This window comes from Coenobita brevimanus, chromosome 54, assembly GCF_032717465.1.
Source record: "Coenobita brevimanus isolate Jiangsu-jjx chromosome 54, ASM3271746v2, whole genome shotgun sequence".
NCBI classification, from domain to species: Eukaryota; Metazoa; Arthropoda; class Malacostraca; order Decapoda; family Coenobitidae; genus Coenobita; species Coenobita brevimanus.
Window position 1 is genome coordinate 22151603 of NC_137007.1, and position 15429 is coordinate 22167031.

The 15429-nt window shown below is 45.6% G+C and overlaps 1 protein-coding gene across 1 annotated transcript in view; it reads right to left on the reverse strand.

Moving 5' to 3' along the window:
- Window positions 1–15429, reverse strand: part of LOC145401055 (guanine nucleotide exchange factor DBS-like) — a 1269176-nt gene that overhangs the window by 93959 nt on the left and 1159788 nt on the right. The window lies entirely within an intron of this gene.

Here is a 15429-nt window from a genome sequence, read left to right on the forward strand (position 1 = left end):
GCCTGCACTTATTTCTCCTATAGGGAGTAATTTTTTTTTTTTCATTTCCTTGATTTATATGTCCTTTTGGATTGTTTTATGCAACAAAAAAATTTTTCCGTTTTTGGTTAGGGAATGGGTGGGTATAAAATTGCAAAAATGCCTGGGATGGTACGGGTTAAATAAATATCCATTTTCCCACTACAAACCATATACAGTAATGACTCACTGTACGACAGGGTTACGTCAAGTGAAAACCCGCTGCATAATGGTATATTTTACAGTGGGGTCAATATAACATGGGTTTAACAGAGATTGGGAGGGTGCCATTCACCATAAAACCTAAAATCTCCACCCAAAAAAACTTTCCCACCCACCTGAATTATGTCCAAAGCCGGTTCAAGTTGTCACCAGTGGTGCTCCATGAGGGTAGGGGACAGTTGGAGGGTCCAGAAAATCACATCAGGTCCTCAGGAGGAGGTGATGAGCGTTTGGGAGAACAATGTGGTGAAGCCAAGGGAAAACAATGAGCTAAGGCCCATGGAGAGTGATGCACTGAGTCACTGGAGAGTGATGTGCTGAAGCCATTGGAGAGTGATATGATGAGGCTGATGGAAAGCATAGCAATGAGGGTGAGGGAGAGCGTGGTGGTGTGGCGTACGGGTATACCAAGCGGTGATGAAGATGAGACAGACATGACAGAGGCAGGTGATGCAGGATATTGCATTTGTACACCACTCGTTGATGGCCTTGACTCTTTCTCAACGCTGCTGGCAGGGGAGAAGGAAGTGATGGTAGTTTTTTGTCCTGCCTTTTTCTTAGTTGCCAGGGGTTCTCTGTACACCTTCAAGTGTTGTTGCCAGGAACCCCAAGAAAGATTACACATGCTCCAACCATACTCTGTCCCAGACAGTGTTCAGATGTGCTTAGCTGGACCACCCTCCATGCTGCCATGATACTGTTGAATGCACGCTTAATTTCTTTAGAACCACTGCACTATATCACTCAACCCAGGATCACTTGCCCTCACCACCTGCTCCATGGTGTGGCAGAGGTAGTAGGTTTTGAATGTTGGAATGACACCCTGATCCATGGGCTGGAATGACGATGTTGCATTGGGAAGCAGGTGCACCAACTCTGACATTATCCATCTTGTCTTCCAAGACATGTCTCCATGGTTGTTCAATCTGTACATGGATGGGGTAATAAAAGAGGTACAAGGTAGGGTTGTGGATGTTGGAGTGGCCCTGATGAGAGAGGGTAGTGTTTGGACACTCCCTGTACTGTTGTTTGCAGATGATACTGTGTTGTTCAGTGAAGACGAAGGGGAGCTGCAAGGCTTGGTGGATGAGTTTGGGAGAGTGTGTAAGAAACGGAGTCTAAAGGTGAATGTAGGGAAGAGTAAAGTGATGGTCTTTGAGAGAGGTGAAGTCAGTGAATGTACAGCGAGGTTGGATGGTGAGGAATTGGAAAATGTGAGTACATTTAAGTACTTGGGTAGTGTGATGAGTAAGGATGGAGGTTTGGAGGGTGAAGTGCTTGAAAAGGTACAGCAGGGAAGAAAGGTTGCTGGTTCTTTGAAAGCAGTGATAAGAAACAGGGAAGTGAGCATGGAAGTGAAAAAGTTACTACATGACAGTATTGTGATACCAACTCTATCATATGGAAGTGAAGCTTGGACTTTGTTGGAAGGACACAAGTCAAGAGTGAGAGCAGTGGAAATGAGTTATTTAAGAGGAACCTGTGGAGTCACATGGAGAGACAGGCTGACAAATGAGGATATAAAGGAGCATTGTGGTGTGGATGTGGATGTGATAGGAAGCATTAGGAGGAATACACTGGGTGGTTTGGCCATGTGGAGAGGATGGAGGGTGAAAGATTGACGAAGAGAGTGTATGTGAGTGAGGTGAAAGGGGGGAGAGGGAGGGGGAGGCCGAGGATGAGATGGAGGGATGGGGTGGAGAGGTATATGAGAGAGGGGGGTGTGAGTTGGGAGCAGGGCAGTGAAATGGCGGGGGACAGGGCAATGTGGAGGCAATTTGTTTGTGGCCACCCCGAATGGGATTGAGGCGTCTGGCAATAGATAGATAGATAAATAGTCTTCCAAGCCCTCAGGGTGGCTTGAGGCATTGTCAACCAGCAAAGGGAAAGGGTTGGCAAGGTTGCTCTGGCTGACAAAGTCCTACAGGAGGGGGAAAAGGTATCCTGCCACATACAAGCAGCAGAGTACAGTCAGCCAGGCCCTGGGTTTACTCTTCCAAATAACACCAAGGTTCTCCTTCACAAACCCTGCCAGTGCTCAGGGGTTACCACAATGGTATACCACAAGCAGTTCGAGCTTCTGGTCCCCCTCAGCATTTGCATCAAGGAGGAGGGTGAGGTGGTCCTTGGCTGCCTTAAACCATGGCACACGTCATTCTTCCTAGCTGATATATGTTTTCTGGAATATCTATTTCCAAAACAGGCTCATCTCATCAAAGTTATTGACCTGTTTTAAGTGTATCCCACTTCCTCTATCATTGCCTTCAGCTTCACAGGGAAGGTCTCAGCTGCCACATGGTCTGCACTAACAGCCTCGTCATGCATGGTCACATGTTTAAGGCCAGTACAGGCCTTAAAGCACTCAAACCAACGCATGCTGGCCCTGAACTCCTCCTTGACCTTGCTTATCCCTGAGGTCCTTCCACAGATCAAGTGCCTTAATGCAGATAAGTGCTGTGAAGAGGTTGCTTTGCCTAAGTCAGTTAATAAATCCACAGAACTAGGAGATGTTGCATCTCCTCCAGGATAGGCTCCCTTAGCCTGGTTAGTCGTTTAGCAATCAGGGACGGTATGTTCTGCAACACTGCAATAACAGCATCGGATTTCTTTATCACCACTGAGACTGTGGACTGGGGCAGCTTTACAGCATCAATTATCCTGCTTGGTCCTTGCTCCTCCTTACAATGCTGAACAATGTCTAATTTCATATCTAGGGAAAGACAACGTCATATACTTTTAGCCTTGGATTGGGGGAGCTTTAGGGCATCAGTGATCTCGCTTGGTCCTTGCTCCTCCTTATGGTGCTTAACAATGTCTAATTTCATGTCAAGGGAAAGGCTATGCCTTGCCCTCAACAACATTAGCAGCACCATGCTTTCCACAGAAGGTAACACATGATTTTGAAGTTACGAGTGTCATTTATTTCACGCGCTAATAGTTCTCTCTATTGCACACAGCACTGTTCACAGCATAATTACACAGTTACTTGGTGATGGCAATAGTGTTGTGATGGCCTTATGCAAGTGAGAAGATTAGGCTACCTAGAGAACATAATGGAGATGATAACAGGCACAGGACACGTGAGAGAGTGGGCAAGCGAAACAAAGTCTTCAGAGGGTTGATATGAATGCTACTGTCTGTGAAGACCCAAGATGAGGGTTCTGCACATGTAAACACTGAGTGATCAAGTTGGCTCAGACAGCTGACTGTTGACTTGAATGCGTCACCGCATCAGCACAGGATTCTTGGAGAAGGGCAGCAATGAATCACTAATACAATGATGGAAAAGTTAATGACCCTTTTCAATATACAGACAATAAAATTTTTTGCTCATGTGATGAATGTGGTCCCATATGATGCCTCACAGGTCAATGTACAATCGCTGTTTGCGCTTATACGATTGCTCTCAGACAAGTCGACAGTCATTTGTTTGTTCAAAAATGGCTTTTGCACTTGACACTATTGGGTATAACTGTGTCAGTGATGGAACAATAACATGGTGTTGAAGTTCAAGCAGCACGTGAAATGAAGTGAAGTGAAATAACCACCAGTTTTGGTGTACTGGAAACCTGTTTTTAAATTCATTTTTGGTGGCAGACTGCAAGTGAAGTACAGTGAAGTGAAATGACAACCACTTTCAGGGAGTTGAAAACTTATTTTTAAGACTTTGCTGGGTGAGTGACCTTTGGCCAACAACACATGCCCAATGAACCCATGTTTATAAATGACTCGCTGTATGATAAATCGTCATGTGATGGGTTTTTTAAAATGCATCCTCATTGTACAATGAGGGCATGCTGTACCTGTACTGTGTAACTCCAACTTGCTTACTTATATGCTTTTCTAAAGAAATACCTTACTATAAAGGGATAAACCAGACGTAAGAAGTGACATCAGAGAAACCTGACACAACAGATACAGGCATACCCCGGTTTAACGATCGAATTGGTTAGGTAAAATGCCACCGTTAGACTGAGTATCATATATCGGAGTACTTTTAACACGTTTCAATGTGGACCGTTTACCAGCCATGTGTTTCCCCCCAAACCAAGTCCAAAACCCACCCAGATGAGCCCAAAAACAGATTTATTGGGAATCTAAATGGCCTAACAGCTGTCAAGGAAGTTAACCTAAGCCTAACTCCTGTAAATATCTCACTAAAAGCAACAAATAAAGCCTGAAATCATAAGGAATAGGTTAGAAAATATTAAACATATCTCAACACTTACATCTTGTAAGTCCATGTCCGGTCCTGGTCATCATCCTAGCTAGCCCCCCCGAGGCTAGGGGACATGTGGTGCTCCCGAACATTCAATCCTCCTCCTCAAAGCCCTCAAACCCGATCTCCAGGGGAAGGCCAAAAGGGGGTGGTGATCAAGTGCGATGACTCAGGCGGAGGCGATGGAGTGCGATGCGATGACTCAGGTGGAGGCGATAGGGTGTGATGTGCTGGCTCAGGCAGTGGCAATGCGGTGTGATGCGATGGCTCTAGGGGTGGCAACGGAGTGCGATGCAATGATAGAGGAGGTGGTGAGGAAGACAGCTGCAATGTCCGGTGAGGTGGCGAGGGAGATCGCTGCGATTAATGATGAGGTAGCGATGGAGTCAGTTGCGGTGGCTCTTGTCGTGGCAAGGGAGACAGAGACAGTGGCCGTGGTGGTGTGGGAGATGGAGGCTGGGAAGAGGAAGGTGGCGATGGAGTGGCAGAGTGCCTTAGTGGAGACACAGGTGACATGGGAGTCGGCGATCAGCTGGCGGTTACGTCCAGAACAATGGGCCAAGCACGTCCTCGGTGGGAGGTGTCCCTTGGTGTTCCTCTGCTGGTTGAAGGTTGGGGAGATGCTCTGCTGTTTGAAGGCTTGGAAGCTGCTCTGCTGGTTGAAGGCTGGGGAGATGCTCTGCTCATCGAGGGCTGGGGAGATCCTGTGTGACTAGCTGGCCTGGTGGGGGCCTGCTTGAAGAAGGCTGTGATCGTAGTCTGCCTGGCCACCATCTTCTTCTCCTCCAGCATTGTCATGTAGACTTTCACCCCCTCCTCAAGCTGATTAGCTGTGTCCCTGCTTTGTCCTAAGAGGGGGTCGTGTGTTCTCATTAGGTCAATTATCTCGTCCAGCTTCATTAGCATCTCCTTCAGGATTTTGATGTTGAGAGCTCAGACCTCAAGTACAACCTCCTCCTCCTCTGCCTCCTGGTGTACAAGCTGGATCTCCACATTGAGGAGCTCCTAGTTGCTGAGCTCCTCCCTGTGGCTCTTGAGAACCTTCTCCAGGTCATCCTCATCGACCTCCCCGAAGCCCGCCTCATGTGACAAGTTCACTATATCCTGCTGCACAGGCTCAACAGATGAAGCTTGCACGCCCTCGGGGAAGCCAGTGAAAGAGTGGACACATTCTGGCTACAGCTTCCACCACACACCGTTCATCGTCTCCTGGCTAACCTAGTCCCATGAAGCAGTTATATTTTCAATGGCGTGGCGTATGTTGTACCCCTTCCAAAACTGCTGCACTGTTGTCCTGTCATCACTGTCGCAGGCCCTTACCAACTGCTTCACCATGAGGCGGAGGTAGTAAGATTTCAAGGCTCGGTCCATCAGCTGCAACAAAGACATGGTGTTGGGGGACAGGAACACCACCTCAATAATGCTGGCCCATTCCTTCAACGTGGGTGGGTGGCTAGGCGTGTTATCCACCACCACAAGAAATCTGTTTGCCAAATTTTCACGTGGCACATACCTCTTCAGCACACGAGAGAGGTACCAGTGGAAATATGACGAACATATATCTGAAGTCAACCAAACCTACTTGTTCGACTTACAGATAACCCCAAGGTTCTCCTTAACATACCCCACCAAAGCCCTGGGCTTCTCGGAGTGGTAAACGAGGAGCAGCTTCAACTTGAGGTTGCCCTTGGCGTTGCCCCCCAGCAGCAGTGTCAGCCGGTCCTTTGAGGCTTTGAATCCTGGCGTAGACCTTTCCTCCGTTGCAAGATATGTCTTGGAGGACATTCTCTTCCAAAAGAGCCCAGTCTCATCAAATTTTCAACACCTGTTTCGCACTACAGCCACCCTCCGCAATGATGCGTTTCAGCTCATCAGGAAGAACTGCCGCCGCCACCGAATCTGCATTCGCCGCCTCACTGTACATCTTCACGAGGTGGAGGTTTGCCCGCCTCTTGAACCAGTCAAACAACCCATGGCTCTCCTTAAAGGTCTCATTTTCATCAAGATCACGCCTGACCTTTAGCTCATCCCAGAGCGAGAGAGCCTTAGTGCATATTATTGCCTGGCTCATGGGCGCCTTGAACCGGTTCTGATCTTCCACCCACGTGTGGAGCATCTGCTCCAGCTCCTCCACTGCAGGCTCTCGCTGGTGGGCGAAAAGGTTGCAACCTACCCAGCAGCAGCCTTAACCCTTAAACTGCTGGCTTGTTTTGCTCTGTCTTGCGTGTCCTGCGGTCATATTCAGGCTCCGATAGACTCTCAAAAAATATTTGCCAAAAATCAGTTATTAGTCCTAGAATATTAAAATTATATATGCATATGGCACATACCTTCAGCTTTCTCCTGGGATGTTTGTTGAGCCTTTGTCAAGTACCGTAGGACTTGTGGAGACCTCTGAAGTTGGGTAACGAAGTCTCCACTTTATACTTCCCGACAACCCGTAATATGATTACCACAGCCAGATATTATCACTAGAAACACTATTCTATGATTATCAAGTAGTTTGGAATCCATACTCCAAAAAAAAACCACTGTGAAAGCAATGAAAATTATGAGCGCATATGACCTTCCCACTTGCGCTAGTTTGCCGCTGGTATTCTGTCATTTATTATTCAAACAAACACTCACCTTTATAGTCCTATTATTATATAACACTTATATAAATCTGCAGTCTTTATCCATAAGTTTCCTTCAGTAGTATTAGTTTATTGTCACTGAAATCATTCAATTTTTCATTCAGTAAAATATGTAGAGAGCCACGGATTCACTTTCACTGTTATAACATCAAGTATTTGTACTCATATTCTTATATTACTAATTACTTACATTTCTATCACATTTTCTATTGTATTTTCAATATTTACACTTCTATTTTACTTACACTATGTTATTCACTGTCACTTTCAGTAACATAAAACTATATTACACTGTTCAAACATATGTACTGTACATCCACTGCTTTCACTTGCTATTTTCACATTATTTACACATTATTTTCACATTATTTTCCTTTCCCACTTGCACTTTTAGAACTGCTTCTGGCTGTGGTAATCAAAGAAGCAGGTAACACAGAGGGGAACCTGGCACTCAGCGCACTGCCAAGAGGTGCGTTTGTGCTCAGGTGTGCGTCAGGTGGTATGTGCACACACCTGGCACCTGCGGATCGCAGCCTTCCTCTTGGTTGTGGCAGGCATTTGCACCAGTCTATGCCGATCCATGTACGCCCTCTGCTCAAGTCTGTCGGGAAGGCTTACTGCATGGCGCCTTGGAGCTGCTGCTGTCACCTTACCATATCTTTCAAGCAGCTGCTGAACACAAATCCTGGCGAACAACCTCAGGGAGAAGGACTTGGGTGGCTTGACCTTCATCTTGTACAGGATGAAGGCGTTCAGCATCATCATGTCTATGAGATGCAGAAAAACTTTCCTGTACCACCTAGTATTCTTCCTGAGGCAGTCGATCTCTCCAATCATCATGTTGGACTTATCCACCAGCCGCATGTTGATATTGTAGTCTATGACAGCATCAGGTTTCCTCACAGGTTCGCCTGTTCTATGGTCGACCTTCCCACTGTCTTTCAGTTCCCCCTTGTGTACGGTGGTGAGCATGTGTATGACCCTCTTGTCATGCCACCATATTGCCAGCATCTTCTCAGACTTGCGTAGGTGCACGTCTCCTCGCTGCAAGGTTCCTGCCTCTGGGAATTTAGGGAAGTGGGCACGATTACTCTTCACAGTGCCGCAGGAGCCGATGCTGTACTCTGAAAGGTATTTGGCAAGTTTCGGTGCTGTATAATAGTTGTCTGTATACAGCACATGATTCCCATCAAAATACCTTTCATGGAGCACTTTCACTACACAGCCTGAGAAGCCAAGGGGGTGTGTTTTATCAAGATCGACAGTGCTGGCTGAATAAATGACGAAGTCAAGGATGTACCCCGTCTTACAGTCGCACAGTACAAAGAATTTGATTCCAAAGCGATGGCGTTTGCTTAGAATGTACTGTACAAACCTAAGACGTCCTCTGAACAAAACCAAGGATTCGTCAATGACAGCCTTCTGAAAGGGGTGGAAGAATGTCATAAACTTATCCTTCATTCTGCTCAGAATCTTCCGGATCTTCCAGAGTGGGTCAATTTGGGAAGGTACATCGTTGTTGGCAAAGTGCAGGTTTCCCATGATGTTCCGGAAGCGATCTCTGGCCATGTACTTATTGAAGGTGGGTGAGGGTACTAAGGGGTCCATGGACCAGTATTCTTCCAACTCATGCTTCTTTGAGTGTGGCATGAGAAGCATGAGGGCGAAGAACACATACAGCTCCTGCACTCCCAGCATGGACCACTGTTGCATCTTGGCTGCACCTGTACCACTTGCAGCACATTGTGATTCATACCTGTTGATCTCATCACATATGTGTTGCATGACTTCATCATCAAGGAAGGCCAAAAGGAAATCAACACACTCAGCATCCTCGTCAAGATTGAAGGCAGGCTGTATCCCTGAGGAACTCTCGCTGAAATCACGATGTTCTGGGACAAAATCGGACCCTTCCGTCCACGCGAAGGCGTCCAGGATTCCCTGTCGTGGCGGTGTAGGGTGGGTGAGGGTGGAGGGTGGCTGTGAGGCAGATTTATCTGGTTCAAGGTCACTCGCACTGACCCTGGGTTGCCGTACAGCACTAGCAGCCCTTACTCTACTAGCAACTCTACTTTTATGGGTCAGGGATTTACCTCTTCCTCTACGGCCTGCCTTCACTATTGATGCTGGTGGCGACTCCGACAATGAAGACTCCGGAGAAAATTCAGCAGAAGAAGAGGAAGAAATGAGTGAAGTGGGGCTTGGGGAACGGGGAGGTGATTCACCTCGGGACTCATGGCGGGCTGGGTCACGCGGGGCCATTGTTCCAGGGCTAACCCGCCGCCTTTTCACTCCCTTCCCAAATTCCTTGCCTTGCTGCACTAAGGGCTCTTTTCTTTTGGAGCTTGGGATAACTTGGGACACTGAAGCACTCGTACTAGGAGTTTCTGGCACGATTTCCTCACCTGGCTCATCACACGAATCACCCGAAGGATCATAGTCACTATCCATCATTATCATTGATAATTCGGCTAGTTCACGTTCCACTGCTGAGTCACTTAGTCCTTTCCTGCTTTGCCCACGAGTTTTTCTGGGGGAAGAGGTCACGGGGCCCTTTGCAATGGGCGCAGAAGCAGCGGAAATGGCGAGGTGCGAGTGCGACATGCTTTGACCACAGAGGAGGACAAGGAACTGAATGGTGCAGCTTATCTGAGAAGGCAAGGGTTGACAGTGACAATGAGGCTGACAGCTGCCAACTTACATGCTAAGAAATTATTGGTAGGAAATCTCGGCAATACATAAAGAAATAGGTAGTTCCAGGTGAATGTAAATGTCACTTAGGCTTCTCTCTTCCTTTCTTATATATATTTTTATTACAGAAATAGATCACAAGGCATAATTCAAAGGGGAAATTACTGTGGGAATTTAGCGAACGAATGCATGTGAGGTGTTGTCAGGTGATAATTAGCCAATTCCAGGAGTATACCACTATCACTTACCTTATTTCTTTTTGGTATATATTATTTTGTATAAGTATAGGGCATAGGGCTTATTTCAATGGATGAAATCAGTGGAAAAATCCGGGGGAGATTTGCTTTAGCGCAGCGCGTCAGGGCAGGCAATAGGAAAGGGTAAAGGAGGTGAGGTAGGGAGGGGTGAGACAGTACTGGAGGGGAGTCAAGAACAGGGGAAAATGGCTAAATTGTCAACAATGGATGGGAGTACAGATGAGATTAGGAGTGCTGACTATTGGTGGACAGTAGCAGTACATGCTAAAAAATTATTAGTAGGAAATCTCAAAAATACAGAAAAAAGTAGGTAGTTCCAGGTGAATGTAAATGTCACTTTGGCTTCTCCTTTCCTTTCTTATATAAATTTTTTTTACGAGAATAGATTATACGGCATATTTCAGAGGGGAAATTTCCGTGGGAAATTAGCGAACGAGTGCACGTGAGGTGTTGTCAGGTGATAATTAGCCATATCAAGGTGTACAGCATTATCACTTACCTTATTTCTTTTTGGTATATATTATCTTGTATAAGAATAGGGCATAGGGCTTCTCAATGGATGAAATCAGTGGATATTTCCGGGGGAAATTTGCTTTAGCGCAGCGCAGCCGGGGAGGCGAGAGGACAGGGTAATGGAGGGGAGGTAGGGAGGGGAGTCAGGAACAGGGAAAAATGGCTAAATTGTCAACAATGGATGGGAGTACAGATGAGATTTGGAGTGCTGACTAGTGTTGGACATTGGCAGTACTGACAGATGATACAAGCCACCACTTGTAAGCCCGGGAGAATTCAAAATAACACAGAATCACAAAAGTGACACCCCGCAATATGATCCATTGCACCCGAGCGTCACGAAAGTGACGCCCCACGGTTAAGGGGTTAATGGCCTCCTTCTTCTTTATGATGGTGGAGAAAGTCGACTGGGCCAGGTGGAGAGCAGAGGCGATAGCACATGCATCTTCGCCTTTGTTGTGCTGCTTAAAGATTTCTAATTTCACCTCTAGTGACACAGTCTTATGCACACGCTTCACAGGGACATCATCAGCACCACCACTAGCAGGCCACTTACCACCATGACTAGGACCTCCTCTAGCACCGCCACTAGCCCCACCATGTGCAGCACCCTTACCAGACATTATCACACTTATTTGGGCCCAAAATCACACAATACTGCACTCCACACACGATTAGTATCATTGCTCTACTCACAGCCCTGCTTGAACACAGTTACGATACACCATAATAGCAACTTGCGTAACAATGGTGGTGCAACACAATGCAGGGTGGGTGAGCGTAAGAGGGATCCTCACTCTGAGATGGCCGGTGCTAGAAGAGCGATATGGGTGAGCACAGGGTCAGCGATGGCTATGGGGCCTATGTGAGCATTTCTGCGCAACCTGGGAGGCAGAAGGGCTCAGCTGGCCATGGGAACACACGCGATTCAAAATTTTGGCCAGTCGTTTGTGGACGCGACATCGGAGAGCCCATCATTAAACCGAGGCTTGCCCATCAGGTATCAGGGCGTGGTGGTATTTGTACCCCCATCGCTAAGCCAGGGTATAGCATCTAGGGGTATTGTATATCAAGGTAGCTGCTGTCATTACCACTGCCCCAGCTACCATCACAACCACTACTGCAATTACCATTATTACCTCTACCATACTATCACTGGCATAACCAGAGCAGCCAAGCTATTCATTTATTTCTAAACCCCTGGGGGCTCTTAGTCAAAAAAGGATAAAAAAGGACCATTGTATGAATCCGACTTCACATTCATTATCACAGTTAATGTAGTTTCATTTATAATGGCTCCAACATGCTTGCATGCATCAGCCTTGGTCACCTAATGGTAACTCTACATGCTGCATGATCTCTGGCAGCCTACCTATTCAGTCCCTTATCCCTGAGATCACACTCTGTGACCTCATCCCTGGCCTTTTTTGGTCTGCCTTTTGCAACCCCACCACCAACATTCACACTTCTCACTTTCTGCACCCAAATGTCATCCTCTCTACATGCCCAAACCATTTCAATCTACCCCTCCTCATCACAACACCGATGCACTCCAGTTCCATCCTTCATCCCAACTCTTCCGCTATGAAACTAGTCCCCTCCCAGGCCTCACATTCAAGGATGCACTGCACATCCAAAATTAATCAATGTCATTTCTGTACATTTGAGCTACAAATATCCTCTTCCTTTACTGCCCAGGTCTCAATCCCATACAACATTACACTCCTAACACATGTTGCATACAAAGATCCCTTAGCATGCAGGGAGGGCCCTCTCAATGTCAAGAGAGGCAAGAGCTCCCTGAACTTCTTCAAATCACTCCTCACTCTAGCCATAGAGCTAGCTCCAGCTGCATCCCCAACACATAACATGTCTCCTAAGCAACAAAACTCTTCCACACACTGAAGGGACTCACCACAAAGATCAGTCCCCTCACACTTTACAATCTCCACATGTTCTCCCTAATCAACCATACACATGAAATCAGCATTACCTTGCAGTCAACATCTAATACCACTACATTTCTTATGCAACCACTTACCACAAACATTGCACAAGATGGAGTTACTATCATTTCCCACACCCTTGTGGCCAATCACACATAGCCACTTTCCTTCTTCTTTGACAGTATTGCCACCAACCCTAGAAACCATCACCTTTGTTTTATCTGCATTTACACTCAAGCCCTTCTGTATAATATCATCTATCCACTTCCTAAACTTTCCTCTGCCTCACTTTCGTTCTATGCAATCAACACCAAATCATCGCCACAATCTCCCATGGAGTCCATCTATGAAGTCACATGAAGGCTTCAAGCACCATGATAAACAATACGAGGCTCAAGACTGACCCCTGATGCATACCAACATTTACGGAAAACTCAACTCTCAAATCTCTATTCACTCTCACCTGCGTGCGAGCACCCACATACATGGCCATAACCACTCTGGCCAACCACTCCTCAATCCCAAGCTTTCTCACTGCTCACTTCACCATCTCCCTATGAACTCTGTCACAGGCCTTCTCCAAATCAAGTGAAACAAAGTACTGATCCCTTTTCTCTCCTATATATTTTCATGAAGCTGTCAATGAATATAGCATCAGTGGTCCCTTTGCCTAGCATAAACCAAAACTGCATCTTATCAATATTCACTTTTTCTTTAATCATATCTTCTAGAGCTCTCTCCATTACCATCATTATCTAGTCCAAAAGTATTATGCCTCAATAATTTCCTCTTTTCAGGGCATCACCCGTCCCCCTGTACACATTTACAATCACATTCTTCAGTTAGTCATCAGGGACAACTCACTCATCTATAATCATATTTATCAAATCAGTCACTAACCCTACTCCTATATCTCCTGAGGCCTTCAGCATTTCAGCAGTCAACCCAGACACACATACTGCCTTCCCCAGCTGCAACCTACCTGTTGCCCTGCTTGCAGTAGCATTATCAGTCACAAACCAATGACCAAACACTAGATCCGTTGACTCCAAACCTTCCCTGTTCCAGTCAAACTCCTCATTCAGCAACCTGTTTTAATGCTCTCTCCAGGCAACTTTAATATCCTTATTGTTCACCACTACCTTTCCTTCATTATTTTTCACACACCGCTCACCTATGATATCCCTATTTTCCCTCTTCATTTGACTTGCGACCTTAAATATCATATTATTCCTTTCAACACTATTTATAGGTTATCTAGTAAAAGTCTCTGAGATTCAGATTTTGCCCTGTATACCTCTTTTCTATCCCTACAGTACACTAGCCAACCAAGTATTCTTCTTTGTTACAACACTTTTTCCATTATGGAATATCCTTCTTTTCTCTTTAACTTCAGCTTCTATACCCTTATCTCACCACCATGTTACTTTATGTCTAAGAGGTCCCCTTGTCCATCCACTCACTGAATCAGTAACTCTCTGGAAAGTGTTCTTCAGAGCTCTGTACTGCTCACTAACACACTGTGAATATGGCTCAAACCCTAGGGGAAATATCACCCATAATCCAGTTTATACTCGAGGAAGATTACTGGGGTCACCCTGGGGACTCCAGTCTGGCCCAGTTCCTTCCTGGCTACAATGAGTGACTTAGGGATTAATGTGCTAGTGGGATGGCCCTTACCAATAGCAGGGTCCAGCAGCAACAAAAACGTAACAGAGGGGGTATTAAAAAAAAAAAAAAAAGGAGGATTTTGAGAATGTAGCACCCATGTCAAACAAATGGTCATCGGGCCAAATATTTGACTTTGCCCTGTAACCTTGACCTTTGCTGATTACTCAAATCAAATTGCAGTACTTTATTCTTGCTTCAACCTTAACCCTTCCACCAAGTCTGGTTCAATTCAGATCAAAACTGTTTTCTAACCACCTGGGTTTGTTTCCTTCTTGTAGAATCCATATTGACACCTTGGTATCACTTCAATTTTTATATGGGTCTGGTTAGTACTTGGATGGGTGACCGCCTGGGAACACCAGATGCTGTTGGCATCCCTATGGTCAAGTGGGGTTGGTGGAGGATTAGTGCCCCTCCCTGTAAAACAATTAACTCTAAGCCCTTGGCCACCCCGTTTGGGATACATGGCATCTGGCAATGAATGAATGCAAAAAAATGATCTGTGGTTCTTTCTCTCCCACAGGTTTTTTAACATGCCAAAATAATCGGCCTTATTTAAAATCACAAAATAGGATAACACCATCTTGACACTACAATATCTAGATGATCAGGAACCTTGAGGAGCTGGCTAAGTCATATTATAAAACAGAGGGTCAACGCCTTCAATGATTCAAAACCCATCCATCAAGTTTGATTCGAATTAGATCAAAACTGTCTAGTTACTCTGCTTACACACTAGTAATGGGTGATACGTTGACCTTTCTTTTCCTTGTGACCTTGAAAAGAAAAAATTAATAAGCCTTAAACAAATTACATAAGAGCAGTAGCAGGAAAATAAGAATAGAGCTGAAATGTGTAAAAGTGGATTAAATGATAAAATAAGATTGTATGGATGAAAAAGAGTGTGAGGCACAGTGGAAAGGAGCAGATGTGTGATCATATTTGGTGACCATGAGAAAGAGAAGAAAATAAAGCAAATTAGGATGAAAGAGGAGATAGAGAGTTAGACACATGTAGAATGGCAGTAATAATGAGGGCAGAGACTGGGAACAAGAGATTGAGGAAGTATGATGGCTGGACCTGTACAAGAAACAGGAGACAAACCAATAACAGTGAAACTGAAAATGGAACATGTTACCACATAAATTTTAAATGTTTCATGGAGACTAAATCATACAGAGGAGTGCAAAAACACTTTCATAAGGAGGAACTTCAATGAGGACAAAAGGGAGAAGTTAAAGTCTTTGCAGGAAGAA